The 14,230-nt window shown below is 35.4% G+C and overlaps 1 long non-coding RNA gene across 1 annotated transcript in view; it reads left to right on the top strand.

Moving 5' to 3' along the window:
- The first annotated feature begins 925 nt into the window (after nucleotides 1–925).
- LOC117662508 (uncharacterized) overlaps nucleotides 926–14,230 on the top strand; it is a 34,711-nt gene continuing 21,406 nt past the window's right edge. The window contains exons 1-2 of the long non-coding RNA XR_015732889.1: nucleotides 926–977; nucleotides 1,572–1,757. This is a non-coding gene — a long non-coding RNA (uncharacterized LOC117662508). The remainder of the gene's footprint in view (nucleotides 978–1,571; nucleotides 1,758–14,230) is intronic.

Below are 14,230 nucleotides of genomic sequence, written 5' to 3'. Positions count from 1 at the left end.
TGGGAGTCCTTAAAGAAAGATAGCTATAGGGTATAAATCTAATCACAGTAAGTTAATTACTCTTCTTTGGGCAGGTACCATATTGTGGAAACTATCAGGTAATACAGGCACTCTCTCTCTCTTCAAGGGAGTCTGGAACATGTAGACCAGAAAACCTCTTTCAGAAAGAGATGGTTTAGAAGTTTAAAAGTTAAAAGTCAGCTGGTGTATTTTTTAGTGAAATGCCCAGCAAAGGATTTACAGAAAGTAGAAGCCTACCACATGGGGTAAAAAAACAATCAAACTGGGACGTTGAGTATTTATTTATTTATTTATTTATTTATTTATTTATTTATTTATTTATTTATTCAATTTGTATGCCGCCCCTCTCCGAAGACCCAGGGCAGCTCACAATGCATATTGTAGCATATCAAGAGATACTTTACAACTAGTAGGTAGCCCAGAATAAGGATAAGGCCAGGGCCAGAACAATCCCTACATTTAAGTTTACATTTATGTTAAATTAATAGAATTTGGTCAATAATTATCTGTTTATTTATTTCAATCTATATGTTTGCCCATCTCAGCCTTGTGATCCTGGGTGACAAATACCAGCTAAAACTCTAAAATAACAATCATATCATAATAAATATAAATTGAGAATACAAGGTAAAAACCATTGCAATCATCAACAAAAGCCAGTTACTCATTTTTCCCTTCTCTAAGAGGCTAATATTTAGGAGAGAGTGTGAGTACCGTATTCCAATATAAATGCATACCTGGCTGCTTTTATATTGGAATATAAAATAGAATAGAATTCTTCACATTTAACTTGAAAAATGCAAATTTATTGTGCATCTGATGAATTGAAATGTATAGGGAACTTCTTTTATATGTCATCAAATATCTCATTTGTGTAACTGCATACCTAATTTCAGAAAGTGAACTCTCTTTGATCAAAATCAAGTCAACATCCCAGGCTAGTTAAGGATTTAAAGGTAGGGATTTACTGAGTATCAGTCATAGTTCTTTAAATACTGTATTTAATAGATGATGAATTATAGAATATAAGCATTTGAGTCTAACAGCACCTATAAGCTAATCACTTGGTAGTTTCATTTGGTAGTTATTTATTAATAATTCTTGTAATCCATCCAGACCAAAGACTCTAGGCATATAACAAACCCAAAAAAGGTACAAAGATTGTTTGACATTTAAACAATCCTAGGAGATGAGCACTGAAGACTATCAATTGATTAGAAGCACACTAGAATTAATCTGGCTTTCACTATTTTACAAAATGCCTGCAAGGATCTCACTGCCCAGACCTTGGGGGAAAGTGCTTCCAAAATATGGAGGCCACTACAAGAAAAGCCTATTGTCTTGCCCAGGTCCCATCACCTCCACATAAGTTAAGATCTTTCAGGAGACCCTCACAAAATGTTCATATCTCATGGGCAGATTTGATGTTGGTAAGATAATGCTTGAGATATGTCAGTGCTGAACCACTCTATTTCTCTCAATTTCAGTTTCACTCCCCTACTTCTAATTACTTTCACTACTTAACTTTTCCTTCTTCTTCTCCCTAACAGATTGTTTTCCCCCTAGGAAAAATGTATAAACTAGTACAATTGACACTGGAGTTAACTAACTAATAATAATAATCAGGAGCAATCAAAGTTGGGCAACAATCAAGGCTTCAAAACCATAAAGAAACGTCAAGAAATGAAGAAGCAGTCTAGATATGGATTAGAATAAAGGAAAATCTAACACAGGAGGTAACGAAGGACAGTAAACAATGCTACCTGAAATTTTTCAGACTCCATTTGGGGCATTCTGCAAGACATTGGGAAGGGCTTATTTTGATATGTATTGTGTTTTTAGTGTGCACTGTGCCTTTAAAACTGTTTGTTCTGTGGCTTGTATATATTGTGATAAAGGCAGACTCCTTGTTTACAGCACAATGTTTTTTTTGTAGGACAAAAGATGTTTCATTGTATTGAGCTATAGACAGCTGTAAAATTTACAGCTATAAAGTCTACAGCTAGACTTCTTCTAACATCTGTGCAATATTGTTTGGCCATTTCTGAATCTGTATCAGTTTTGCTCTTAATAGTATGGAAAAGTGTTGCTGTCCATAATTGAGATTTTAATTTGTTTTTCGCTTTGCTCCCAGTTGGCAGAGAACTACTGCCAGGTTTGTTCAAAGTGCATTGCAAAAAGGATGAGAAAAATCACTTAGGAATCACAAGGGGATTTTCCTTCTCAAACTCTTAGCAGCCTCTGCTTTAAGACAGAGGTTACAAAAGGCTAAGTTAATGTAAAATGCACTGGGGAGGGGGAGGTATCTGCAAAGGGAGAAAAACTGTCAAACTGGGTGATGTGACCAGATGATCAAAGCCCTATCCCTTTTTATAGCCATGTGATTCATGTGACACATGTTAAAAAGGGTTGAGATTCAATCAACTGGTCATGTCTGTCATTTTGACACTTTTGACTTTGTCAATGAATCCACTTGGTAAAAAGTAACCCCCAAAGCTAAAATTTAAACACATCTGATGGCCTTATAAGAAATATGGTAAAATAGATGTAGAGAAGTGGCACATCATTACAAATTTAACAAGCCAGAAAGAATTACAAAATGAAGGAATTAAAAAAATATGGAAAAGAATAATAATTTTTAAAAAATCAAAAGAGAGGAAATAAGGATAGTAAAGCAAGAAATGTGAGTATTGCATGCCAGGTTCAGTTATAGTCAGAAATGAAGATACAATATTATGCCAAAATTAAAAGGGAAAAATATTTGGAACAATGCAACAGAATAAATCAAACCGAGTAATAAAAGGGAATAGGGAACCAAATAATTTTACTGATCTCTCTCTCTCTTTCTCTCTCTCTCTCTCTCTCCCCCATCTCTTTCTCTCTCAGAGGGAGAGAGAGAATTTGATTTGATTGATTTGATTATGTATTGTTAAGTCAGTATTTCCTCTTAATGGTTACTCCAGGTGTTCTTCAGGAAGATCTGCCCCAAACTAGTCCTTCAAGTCTTCTAATGTGTACCCACATTAGAAGCAAATATCTTGCAGCCACTCTGTTTTGCCATGTATCATCCAGGCTATGGATTTCTTATCCATCCCTAAGTTATATATGTAATGAGATGTTCTAGGATTCCCATTTTTCTACACACATTCTGGATCTCATATGAGTGACACAATAATATAATTATTCTTTCTGTAATAAATAATTATTCACTTTTTTTAAACAATTCATGTTTTCAGTTTCCAGCATGCACTAGCAGTAATATATTGTGTTCTTCAGTCTCTGCTAAAACCAGCTTTAACATCACATATCTCCTTTTTATGTAGGGCTCTAATGTGCATTGAATGATCCTCTGTGTTATTTTGTGTGTGAAGGTGCATGTCTGTGTGTTTGTGTGTGAATATACACACAAATATACATATACATATGTCTTTCTGTGTGCATACTGTACATAGAGGGTCAACTTTTATATATTATAATACATATATATTTAAATTGTTCATCTGATAAATCAAGATCTTTTGAAACAAAATGTAAGATTTGTTTTAAAAGCTAGAATGCGTATGAGGGTGTGCACCTAATTTTTAAAATGCAAATTAATTTGTTTATATGAAACCAATAGTAAATTCAGTATTTATAATCATTATTTAAGGACAAAATACATGTAACTGAACTGCATTGCAAAACCCAGGTGAAAGAGAGATCTTAATCAGAGGGGAAAATAAATTTAGTTATTTATATTCTGTCATTCAAATAATTTCCCAGGGCAACTTACAATACAAATACAAATCATTATAAAACACAACAGATTAAAAACAGTAGGATCAAAAATCTAAATAGAAAAGTCAAGGAAACCCAGGGGGGTTAAACATTATAGATTAAGTCATGAAATTTTAAGCAGAAATGGTTCAGCTATACCAAAATGGCTTCTTCATATGACCCAGGCAAGACATTTAGAGAAAACAATTTGCAGCACAAGTAGCCTTTTTTTGATAACCTGCCACATCTCAAAACTTTGCACTTTTTTAAAAAAATTCATGCACAAATCATGCAAAGAAATACAAAGATTATTTCTCTGCCTCCTTTCTGTTTAATCTGATGTGCTATGACAGTACACATGATTTTGATTTCTGCTATCCAAGATATTATTATATCATCTTGGTATCATCATCAAAATCTTTTTGCATTTCACATTCTGAGGTGTTTTTTTTAAATCAGAGATGACTAAAGATTCCATTAGCAGCATCCAGCTAGAACTAAGCTTTGTGTCTTGTTAAACCTCACATAGCTGGACAAGATCAAGGAAACAAGAATTTATACTGATTTCAATAATTCATCTTTAATGCTGGGGTGCAGTAAAGATAGAATGTTGGAAAATTTCCTGCCGTAATTAGTACTCAGTTAATTAAGGCAGATTCTCCTTCAATAATTTGAAATGCTTCAAAGCAATTCATTTCTGCCTAGACTAAGTAGCCATTTAGTTGATAGATATGCTGTCAACTGACTTACCCATTATCTTTTAAGTGTTTGTGTCCACCCTCTCTTCCATTTCTTTCTGTCAGGCTGATGTCCAGAGAGGAGACAGTGAGATTCAATCAAGCTCAATCCTTTATTTGCTTGTACCCAATAGACAGAATCTTGCCAAACTAAAACTATAATTTTCTAAGCTACTAATATATCCAGAGAGATACTAGGGTGTCTCTTTCTCTTCCCTGCTCCTGCCTCCAGCTCAGGACTATGCAGTCTCTTGATCTAAGTCTCCTTCTGGGAAAGTTCTGATTGTCAAAATCTTCTCCCTCTGCTGCTACAAGTGCACATTCCACTACACTTTTCCAGACTCCCTACAGTCTCTCACAACTGAATCTTGAATAGTCATTATTGAAAGTTGGGGTTGCTGCTCAGATGAAGGAACATTCCGAAAGAGCCCACAAGGGGGTTTCCTCTAGATATGTGTAGTTTAATTCCCAGAATTCCCCTCTTAATTTCCATTAACTGAAACATTAACAGAATCTTGCCAGTCTGACATCCTCTCCCTGCCACCCCTATAGTTCAAGAATAACAGAGTTGGAAGGGACCTTAGAGGTCTTCTAGTCCAACCCTCTGCTGAAGCAGAATACCCTGTACCATTCCAGACCAATCCCTTCTTGAAAGCCTCCAGTGGTGGAACACCTACAACTTCTGAAGGCAAGCCATTCCGCTGGTTAATTGTTCTCACTGTTAGGAAATTTCTCCTTAGTTGAAGGTTGCTTCTCTCTTTGATTAGTTTTCATCCTTTGTTTCTTGAAAGTAGGGAGGGTCCCTCCTGAGACATTTGCCACACCCTCATTCCTTCTGCAGGATCAGCTGTCACTTGACTGACCATTGGCTAGTAGAATAGAATAGAGCTGGAAGATAGAATAGAGTCTGTGGCTCTTCCCAAGATCATTCCCACATACCATTACCCCAGCATAGTAGGTGCTGAGAATTCTGGTTATTGGTCCACATGTGCGGAAGATACCAGACTGAAAAAAATTGGAAGTAGAGAACTATTGTTCTCTGTAAGCTGTTGAGATAACCATTAAAAGATTTTTTAGAATAGCTCTCTTCTGTCCATAACCTGCTCAGCAAACTAGCATTTTATAGGTAGTTTCTAAACAGAAAAACAGTGTCTAATGTATTCTTAATTGTGAAAAGTATGATCTTGTTTGGTTTCAAATGGAGTTTAAACTTTAAGGACCATTTTCATTTTATTTGTCCTTCTTCTCCTCAATATTTTATATTTCTTTATATTTATATAAATATAAATAGTTATATGATTCGTATTTCTTTAGATTGACAAACCCTTAGGAATATTAATATTTACAACAAGAATTGAACTCACAAGATTAAACAAACAAACAAACAAAGAAACAAATAAGATTGATGTTTCTGAGGGGAAAAAGAAATAGTATTAAAAACCAGCCATAGTTAAAGGAACATTAAATAAGAATAAAAGCTGAAGCTGGAGTGGAAAGAAGTAGAGATTGAAAAGTGACAAAACCATTGTCAAAATACAATGTAGGTTCCTGCAACATCCAAGAGTGAGAAATGAGTGCCAAAAAGTCCATTAATAATATGAATGGGAGAAAGAGATGCAAGGTTTAAACCTTGGAACCGACATATACCCATGGCAAAGTGCCTCAATTCTTCACTAGCTGTCCTTCATTGTTATTAAAGCTTATTCCACCTCTGCAATTAAATCAGTTTCTCTGAGCTATTTTTCTTGAATCTTCCACTACTAAGTTCATGTGTTTGTATTTCTAAAAAAAGAGTAATTGCCATTCCCAAGAATATCGAAACACTAAATATGTATATACTCAGACTTCTGATCAAGATTACATGTTCTTGGATGGATTTTGGCATTCTCTGGTATCCTCCATAATATTTTAATCTTGATAACTAATTGCTATTTAAGGTTCACAAAGCAAAACCAGAGTCAGCTAATTACATTGTGTTTTGATTATCAGCAAAGGCTTGTAAATAGAGTATATGTTTGTATCTGCATGTGTAGGGATGTGGTGGGTTGGGCATTCTGGCTCCCTCAAACAGGGATCTTAAGTCTTCACCCACAATTGCTAGTGTTGCAATCCCTGTTAATGGGTTTCCACAACCCCTTTCATTCAAAGGAAATGTTTCTTTTTTGCCCTTTACTCTGAAAGTAAAATCTCGCAGTTTTTATTCTGTCTTTTTTAAAATATCTATAAAATCAAAGTTGCAAAATATGCTAATTTATTCTCACAGAATGTACAAGTACTATTTATTATTTATTTTTTAAATTTATTAAATTTATATGCTGTCCATATGACTATCCAAAGTGACACTAGGATTATTAGAGAATTTCACTGTTTATTTATGTATTGATACTTTAAAGGACAAATGGGAAAGGAACAAGGGAATTAGGCTTCCTGCCAGTATCAAAGGCTTTATGCACATATGCATGGGTGCACATGCATACCAGTGGTGGGTTTCAAAAAAATTTACTACCGGTTCTGTGGGTGTGGCTTGGTGGGCGTGGCATGTCTTGGTGGGCATGGCAGGGGAAGGATACTGTAAAATCTCCACTCCCTCCCCACTCCAGGGGAAGGTTACTGCAAAATCGTCATTCCCTGTTCACACCCCTGAGCTCTGAAGCTGGAAAAAAATATATTTATGAACTTGGAAAACAGTTGCCAAGATTATCTCCCTATTTCCTATCTTAGTACTGTAATCGCTTAAGGCAAAATTGGGACTTTGAAGAATCAAAATTGCTCACAATGAGCCTACAACTTTTCCATCTGTTTTGCTTTAACGTTTTACTGTGTGGAAGAGATGCCCACACAGTATGGAAAAGCACTGCTGACCAGGTTCACATGGAAGCAATGGAGGCAGAAAACTAATCCTTTTTCGATGCATGGAATGCCATGGAATGGGATTATTGTCCCTTTCATTGTGACACTTCTTCCATTTGTGATCCAACTCTTTACTGATCAACTTCATTGCTCTTAGTTGCTTACTAGGCCAAGATGCCAAGTAAGCTTTGCTGCAGGTTTAAGAACTACAAGATCAATCTCCAAGGTTATTTCCATATTTTGCAAATAAATGTTGATGTTTTTATTTATTTAGCATTACCATACTCCATACAGCTTCTAGGTTTCCAGACTGTATGTGAAAACTAAAAAGAATACATATGTAATTCAGCATCGATACAGTAAATCAGACAGTAACATAATGCCAAATCAACAAGAAAACTAATTTTCACATATCTGTAAAAAGCAGATAAGAAATGTGCCTTGCACACCTTCCATTGCTCAGTTCTCCATGACAAGGATCCCCTTAAAGTCAATGTCTCTTTGATGGCTTGGGGGGAATGGGACTCTAAACATTTACTCTTTGCTTGAACACAGGAAGACTCTACCCTAAGAAGGTGGGAAGTATCTACCTAAAGATGATCTCAAAGCCAATCGACAGAAGGCCTTATTAGTGAAAAACAGCATTTTGAATTAGGTTTAGACAGTCCCAAAATTGATTTTATAGTGGCTCTTACCAGCTATTGTCATTTAAATCAGATGTAGTTTCCTGATTATTGTCAAAGATACCCTCATATAGAGTGTACAGTAATTCAAATGGGTGGTAATGAGGGTATAAGTCACTATTGCCAGAGCTTTAATATCTGTTTAGGGCTGAAACTGACACACAACCTAAATGGCACCCCTCTTTCCTTTTGGCCTCAAAAAGGAACCCATGAGGTCAGAAGTTATAGTGCTGTTTCTGCAGAGGAAGGAATCTTCTTTTAAATTGTTTACTAAGACCATCAATGAACCAAGGTGTTTCATCAACAACTATAACTCTGTCTTGCTGGGATTCAGCCTAAACTCATCCAGACCTTCCCAGCCTCTGGTCCCTGGAATTTTGATAATAGATGAGGTGCAAATTTCCCCAAACACACTTAGAAAACCACCCAAATTCCTCAAGCATTCACTTTCTAATCATCAACAATTGCTGAACAGAATGTTATGTTCAATGTGTGCCCTGTAATTTGTGGAAATAACCAGTTGGAATAGCTCTGTGGATATCCTAGATGGTGCAGTGGTTAGAATGCAGTACTGCAGGCTACTTCTGCTAACTTCTGCAGATCGGCAGTTCAATTCTCACCAGCTCAAGGTTGACTCAGCCTTCCATCCTTCCGAGGTCAGTAAAATGAGGACCCAAATTGTTGGGGGTAATACGCTGACTTTGAAAATCACTTAGAGAGGACTGTAAAGCTGTATATAAGACTAAATGCTATTGCTACCCTGGGCCACTCCCGGTTATGCAGCTTTAGCATGGACCTTGAAATCCCCCAAGATAATGTCTAGAGTCCATTGAAGCCAGATACCATTATAGTTTCTTCAAAAACTGGAGTGCAGTGGTGTGGCTAGAATGTTAACAGTATTGCTACCTGTCCTGGCTATCAAAATGCTATAGCAAGCATTCAATATTAGCACAGATTGAGATTCTGATCTGTGAGATTCCTGTAGGTACAGCATTCCAAAAAGAATGGAATAGGTCCCCAATCTATCCTCTTTTCTCTGCAATGGCAAAATTGCAGCCATTGACAACATGTTATCTTGCCATTTGTTCCGTGGCCAAACTTTAGTCCCTACTCTCTCACCATCTCCCCAAACAACATTTAAATGCCAGTAAAAATAAATGGTTCCTCAGTCTTTTAGAGTCCAAATATTTTTCTTTGTATTAAAATATTTGAATCTTAAATGAAAGTGAGTTTTAGATAAAAATACTGTAGGGAAGGAAGGAAGGAAGGAAGGAAGGAAGGAAGGAAGGAAGGAAGGAAGGAAGGAAGGAAGGAAGGAATACAGTGTAAAAGAATTACAGTTATGTAATTCATAACTTTTTAATGTAGCCAATGACTTATAAATATAGCAGACGTAGTTAAGAACCAGAGATAAAGAAATAATAGCAAACCACTGATTTAACAGAATCTTAAAAGAGTTGGGATAATTTTCAGCATTCAAATGATTATGGAAGTATTTCTGAGCTCCACTTGATAAGTTAAAAACAAAGGCATTTAGAAAGTGGGTGATATATCAAAAATTCTTTCCCTAAGCATTTTTTTTCACCGTGTTGAACATCTTTCTGTGTTGTTGACCTCTGTTACTGTAATCTGGAAAAAGCATAACATGAGACTTTCCATCTCCCATTCAGTTACTTGAGGAGCTCAGCTTTCTCTACATTTTTAGGGTACATGTAAGGAACCTCATAATGAATAGTAAAGTTCACCGACTGTATGATAAAGGAGAAATATTTCCCATTTTAGGGCTTCTGTAAAGAGAATCATCTGTACTTTTTCAGGTTTCTCCTGCAATTTCAATTTCACATACATTAGTGGGCTGAGAATAAAATTACAAAATTTGTTTTGATAATCTTCCCAGCCAACCATCCCAATCCTAAAATAAGGACTGATGAATGTATTTTTGTACTTTTGTTTTTATGGAGTGATTAGAGCTGTTTGTATGCCCTAGTTATCATTATTTTCTATTTGTGTCTATGTGTGCATCAGAGGTGGGTTTCAGCAGATTTTGACCAGTTCTGTAGAACTGGTAGCAGAAATTTTGAGTAGTTAGGAGAACTGGTAAATACCACTTCTTGCCCCCATCTATTCTCTGCCTCCCGAGTCCCAGCTGATCAGGAGGAAAATAAGGTTACAACCTACTTCAACCTTTTCCCTTTCTTACATTAAAACCATGTTGGAATCACCATTATGACAGGTGATCAAACACCTCCTTGGGCATAGGATGAGTTCCTGCATTCTTAAAGAACACAGTAGTAAGATTTTACTAAAAAGGACTCCAGTGGACTCAGAAGACTATTCTAAATATAAGTCAGTTCATTCAACATAAGCATTTGTAACTCTGTTTTGTTCAGATGATAATGTTGCTTCAGAAGTTCAACAATAGTTGGAGGTTTTGGAAGAATTAATTATGGATTCCAAGTCATTAACCATTTTTTATCACAAGAAGTTGGGAAAAAAATATGGAATTAAAATTAGGTATTTACATGACCTGGAATAATGAGTTTGAATAGCTTTTCCTGGATATTCAAAGGGAAGAAATGCTTTGAATAATGTGAAATTAATTTCCTGTGATCTTAAAATAAGGTTAATAGTAAAGTTAATGCTACAATGTTTATATTACTTGATTGTTTATATGTGTCAGAATTTGAATTAGGGTGCTGCTTTGAATTTATGCTTTGCTTTGCTCTGTTTTATTGAGAAGGGGCAAAGAAGAAAACCTTTCAGTAATTTGTAGATTTGAAAATAAAGATTTTTTTATAAATATAAAAATATTATTTTATAAAATACTTTTTATAAATAATTTTCCATTGTTTTATATTTTCATTATTATTATGATTATTGGTATTGAATTACATTCTATAATTAATGTTTTATACTTTTACATAGTTATTCGTCGGAAATAAAATATAGTTAAAATGTAAGTATATGCCCAAGGAGTACAGACTGCCTGAATATGAAGAGAAGATTTCAAATATCACAAAAGGTTACAAAAGTAGACAGTTTCAATTAGACCCTAATTATTAACTGGTTTTATTGCACTTCAAATATAGAGAAAAATATTGAGTTTTCCCTCTTAAATTTGATGATCAACCAATATTATTGAAGTGTTACTTTCACGTTAGTTGATAGTGAGAATGTTCTTTTTCCTTATCCCTTCCTTAACAAAACCAAGATAGACTTCTTAAATTAGCCAATTACATCTAGTGTTATTGATGCAGAGACTATATTTCAACATAATTGGGGAACAGTGCCCCAGATGACTTTCTCAACATTTCACTAGCACAATATATGTTTGTTAAAGCTGTGTGACAAATACAGTATCAACAGTATATGCAATTAGCAGAGAGACAGATAAATAATCAAACAGAATTTTTATCCCCAACATAAGAAAGGCTTTGCAGAAAACAATTAGCTAACACTTTTATTACATTTTATTCTAATCTAAAAAGAAATGCTGATAATTGTTGTGCATTGAAATGGAACAACAGTATATGTAAAATAAAAAGGTAAAGGTTTAAAAAAAAAACCTTTTTACCCATTGAATGAAAGAAAATGGAAGAACTGGAGCCAAACAGCTTCTGCTTCAGAATGGATTTGAAAACAACTATGTATTGTGGTAAATACTAAGTATATCTATAGTATTTATTTACCCAACTGAGAGGTCTTGGGAATTCTGTGTGCTGCCTTTTCTTGTTCACATGAGCCAAATGATAGTGAGTTTACTGAAGCTATTCAGTTGTGCAAAGCATTCTGCTGATGTTCATAGTATTAACCTCCCCATAGCTCAAGTCAGAGGACAAGAATTAGGGGCGGGGGAGGGAGAGAATCTGGGACATCATGGATATGATTCTAAAATATATTGGCTCCTTATATCCTGGATTAGCAGAACATTTAGTTGGAATTGTAAGTATTTCAACCCAAACAACAAACACTGTTGGAGAAGACTTGGAATTAGCTGATCCAGAACAGCCAATCTTACTGTAGTACCTGCTGTGTGTTAAATGCTTTTTGCACTCCCTTAGGCAATTAATTTTGGACTAAACAAATTGGCTTCCCTCCTTCCACTCCATGTCCATTAACAGACTATTCAATTGCCAGCTTGGAAAAAGAAAGGCTAAGCTGTTTTTGTGCATCAATTCAATGCACCAGCTCTGTCCACACACTTCAAAGAATCAAAACGTTGAAATAGCTGCTAAATACCTCTAATCTTGTCTATTTTTATACCGCTGACCCACCTCACATTAATTTAGTAAGAAAATGTGGAGCCCTTCTCCAGACCCAAAGCAAAACAAAAGCAAAAATGCCCTTACTGGGCACAAAATGCCGAAACGAATACTCCAAATTGAAGTTCTTTAGTCATTCAAGTGGAATTAACTGCCAATAGCATTGGAACTTAATGAAACATTTTAAAAGGCTTGCAAGAGAAAACAAGTAAGATACAGACCTGTCAGAAAAAAATCTATCCTTGCCCAATGAATGTCTGTGGTAGGGATTTAAAAGAATTTCTTCATGATCTCACAATAAGCCACCAATGGTTCCAATATGGTTCAAAATGATCCATTTACTTCACATTCTCAGGGGGGGGAAACCATAGTTGTAGATTAGGAACTGCACTCTTCAAATGTATAAGGAGAAACTGGATCTCATCTGTAAAGCAAATATACTAACAATGCCTTGGTGTTTGAAAAATAGAAGCTACTTCTCCATTGTCTCTGAAATATTCCAAAAACATGTTGCCTGTGGTATCTTACCTTCACTAATATAACACATAGAGTTTTAGATCTGACATCTGATTGCTATAAGAGTCACTTTCTTCATCTAATATGCATGGTTACACTGATTTATTTTTTCTAATATACAACTATAATGATAGCTCCATAAACAAATACCTAGGTGTTCTTTTAAAAATCAACAGGACACAGTTAAAAATTGGATTAGGGTTGAGGTACAAAGAAAAATGGTTATAAGTCTGACTTCCTTTATTTCTAAAGCTTTGAAGAAGAGCACTCAAAGGAACCTAAAGAGAACTTTATTCAAGAATTATAAGGACTAAGTGATTCATGGGGAAACTTTCTCTGGATTCATATTTTATTGTTGACAATTGCATGTGAAAATTAGAGGAAGTTTGAGAAAGTACAGAATCTGAAGACTAATCCTTAGAGTCGTATAAAGCTCTGAAGAGGTGCTTTATTTCAATGGTACTTTGAGAAAAACATACCTTCAGAATTGCTTTGCAACCACTCCCCTTTTAAAAAAAAAGATGGAAGCAAAGTGCCACTTCAGATTTTAAAATGTCAACATTATTTTTATATGTTTCTCTTTTTTATCATTTCTGAGATTGGCCTACCTCCCAAAGGCAAAGAGTGGAGGCAAGAGATGGGTTGATATCCATCCCTAGAGTACTATATTGCCAGGAAGTGACATACAGAAAATTTCATCATTTCATTTTTATCATTTTTTTTTTCTGTTCAGAAAGTCACACACTTCCCTCATGCACTGGAAGTGAGGCAAGAGAATAGTAATAGTACTTAGACTTATATACCACTCCATAGTGCTTTACAGCATTCTCTGAGTGGTTTACAGTGTCAGTATATTGCCCCCAACAATCTAGGTCCTCATTTTACTGACTTCAGAAAGATGGAAGGTTGAGTCAACCTTGAGCTCTTCAGGATTGAACTTCTGGCTGTGTAGCCTGCAAGACTGCATTTTAACCATCATGCCACCGTGGCTTCGGGTGAGGTGTCTCTTTGGAGAATAAGTATGTGAAGTGTTGCTAATGAAGCTGCATTAGAGCAGGAGGAAGAGTCAGGTAGAAAGATCCCAGAGACTTCCATGCTATTCACTACAGATTCATTGTAACTCTTTACCTAGAAAACTTTCTTAACCAATAAATTTGAACCTATTCCCAAATTTGACACAAGAAACAATTATGTAAATGAATGGTTTGGTTTGGTTTGGTTTGGTTTGGTTTGGTTTGGTTTGGTTTGGTTTGGTTTGGTTTGGTTTGGTTTGGTTTGGTTTGGTTGTATTTTCACAATAATACTGTTTGGACCAACTTAGTTCCGACAAAGCTGTTTTTAAAGTTCTTGTAAAGGTTGAGATTGATTTACCTAGATTGCAGAAATAGAGATTGATTTACCTAGA

This window comes from Pantherophis guttatus, chromosome 3, assembly GCF_059756535.1.
Source record: "Pantherophis guttatus breed Tessera chromosome 3, ASM5975653v1, whole genome shotgun sequence".
Classification (NCBI taxonomy): Eukaryota; Metazoa; Chordata; class Lepidosauria; order Squamata; family Colubridae; genus Pantherophis; species Pantherophis guttatus.
Note: the sequence above shows the minus strand (reverse complement) of the source record. Positions and strands in the feature narration are given on the sequence as shown.